This window comes from Eufriesea mexicana, unplaced genomic scaffold (genome assembly GCF_001483705.2).
Source record: "Eufriesea mexicana isolate 0111107269 unplaced genomic scaffold, ASM148370v2 scaffold5020, whole genome shotgun sequence".
In the NCBI taxonomy this organism is placed as follows: Eukaryota; Metazoa; Arthropoda; class Insecta; order Hymenoptera; family Apidae; genus Eufriesea; species Eufriesea mexicana.
In genome coordinates, this window is record NW_016912977.1 from 213811 (window position 1) to 216509 (window position 2699).

At 30.8% G+C, this 2699-nt stretch overlaps 1 protein-coding gene across 1 annotated transcript in view; it reads left to right on the top strand.

Annotated features, from left to right (window-relative positions):
• Positions 1–718: 718 nt before the first annotated feature.
• Positions 719–2699, top strand: part of LOC108551822 (parathyroid hormone/parathyroid hormone-related peptide receptor) — a 24579-nt gene continuing 22598 nt past the window's right edge. The window contains exon 1 of the mRNA XM_017906137.1: positions 719–811. The gene's annotated coding sequence lies outside the window, so the exon portion shown is untranslated. The remainder of the gene's footprint in view (positions 812–2699) is intronic.

Consider the following 2699-nt stretch of genomic DNA (forward strand, 5'->3'; position numbering starts at 1 on the left):
TTATATATGTATATTACCTTTCTAGCAATTTAGTCTCATAGTATCATTTTAGCACAGCTAGTAAAGCAATATTATTATTTTTAAGTTTAAGTTTTATTATGTTATAAACTTGCTTTACTTTCTTTTCTAGGTGCTGAATTCTTGTACAACCATTTCAATCAACCATCTCGTCGAAAGAAGAATTTAATTTGGAAAAAAAAGTATTCTTCAGTCAAATCAGCATGGTTTTGTATATACCCTGTGACTAGAGTCAATCGAAAGCAACAGTTGGTGGAGCTCCTGAGCTACAAACGAGTCGCTGTATTCAAGTACTTACGCGAGAAAGACAGACAGCTCGTGTGGTAAAAGAGAGAGTGACTCGAAAATCGCACATGCGTAAGATCTGGCGATATATAGAGCACTGGTGGAAGGCAGTCGCGTTTAAACGGTGCCCGGCGTCGGACGTGTTAACCGGCCGCGAGATACTGTCGATTGCCCGATCTATCAAAGAACACTCTTGATCATAAGTATATAGATTTTAAAAGGAAGATAATAAGCTCTGTCTGGTGAATAAATAAAATCTTATCCTTCATGTGGCAATGAAGCTTGTTTATTAGTTACTGACAATGGAAAAGTATTGTGTTTTGTATTCACTTCAAGAAGATATTTCTCGTTTTTACGTTTCGTGACATGAGAGAAGATTTTTGAGGAAAATCGAAGGATTTCTTCAGTATAACATCGTGGAATGGAAAAATAGTTCTAACTACTATTGTGGCTATCGAAGACTCATTTTTGCCAGCTCCTGTGGTGTTTTACTTCTGAGCAATTTCTGGTGAGTGGCCATTTTTCTATGATTTCATAACACTTTTTATAAAAAGTTCAGCGAATTCCTAAAATACGAATTTTTAATATCAAAAATCTGGGAAATTTATTTTGACTAAATCATTACTTGACAATTATTCTTTGCTGCATGCGTTCTGGTGTTTAATGATACCTTATATAGAATATCCAATAATTTCGTAAAACCATTAGGAAATCGCAGTAGTTGTTCGATGCTGTCAATACGGTACGGTGCAATGTTTATTTAAAGTTAGTTTTCAGAAACGAAATGCAGAACTGAAGAAGTTGAAAGCAGGAAAAACAAAAAAATTCCTGATAATTTTTTCTTAAACATTCTTCGAATTCTTTTATTACTTTTTTAAAGTATCCAATAATTTTATGGAAATACATGGGCATTGCTGTATTTTATTCAGGTTGCAGAAGCAAGATAAGTTTGAAATAAGAATTGAAATAAATTCGGAGGAAGTCAATTTGATCAAAATAGGTGTTAAAAAGAAAAGTTTGTGGTAATTATATTTCCTCGGAACTCTGATTTTCTAAATATTCCAAATTCTAAAAACAGAAAAAATTCAGAATCTGGTAAGTCAACGCATAGGAGGCATTTATTAAGGTCGTTGGTAAAAATTCGTGGAGTTCGGTGCGAGTTTAATGTTCCTCTTGAATTGACGTTACTAGATAAATACAGTCATAAACGACGTTTCTTTGGATCGCCTGCTGGGTAGTTTATGTTTTTATAAATAAACTCAGACTCTGCTTTTGGTGCCTCTAATCGGTGCAGAAAAACATAAGCAGTTGAGTTTTAATTAGCTATAGATATCAACTGTTAATACTCGTTAATTACTCGATTTAAGTTGCTTGATCCAATAGCAATCTTTATATTAGCCTCAGATTTTTGATTCAGGGAAAAATGTTACTGACAAATGTTCGTGCGATTTTTCTTAATGTTATTTTTTTCCTCAATTGAAAAATGGAAAATTTATCTAGACTTCTAAAATTACTTACAAATTCCTGGTTTTATATTTATAATTTTTGTTCATTAACGACCAGCATTATTGATGACTAATAAGAGAAAAATTTTTACTTAATATATCAATTCCTTATGTTTAGAAGTATGAAAAGAAAAAGGAAACATATCTTCTGGCAATATTTTTCATCCACTTTCCTTTTGATTATGTTTCTGACTTTCATGTCCTCCTTGATAATCCAACGATACTTCTGATTAAAAATATTCGCGACATCGTGTTTGAAGGTGTTTTTGAATTTTATAAATTTCAATATGCAAGCTTTTCGAGTGACCTTTGATGTTTAATAAAAGAAATTTAATTGCATTAACAGCAGATAACATTTCCATAGTGACACTAAAATACTGTGAGTACAGTCGTCTACGGTTGATGTTATAATGAAGTAATTAATTAGCAGAGTATTCCATGTCTCCAAGCATAAATACTTCATATCTTTCGAATGCCTTTACAATAAATCTTGTATTACTTAGTAAAATATTACTCTCGTGGGAGACTTAATTAAAGTTTATTTCCAAACAAAGAGTTAGTAGTTGCGAGGAAGTTTCTAAAAATAGTTAATTCATCACAAGTACTAAATTCATCGGTAAAAAGAGAAAGAGGAGTTTCATAAAAACTTTTGGAATTTTTAGGGTTCTTTTTCTTGCTATTTTAACGATCAGTATTAAAATCATAGGCTGTTTCAGAATTCCAAAATTTATGTCTTTGATAATAGTTCAAAATAGTTCAAAATTTACAGATTATAGGAATTCATAGGGATATCTGTATTTATAGATTTCTTTCCTTGGATTGTTTTTTTTTTTTTTTTTTTTTTTTTTTTTTTTTTTTTTTTTTTTTTTTTTTTTTTTAAAATATTTAAAA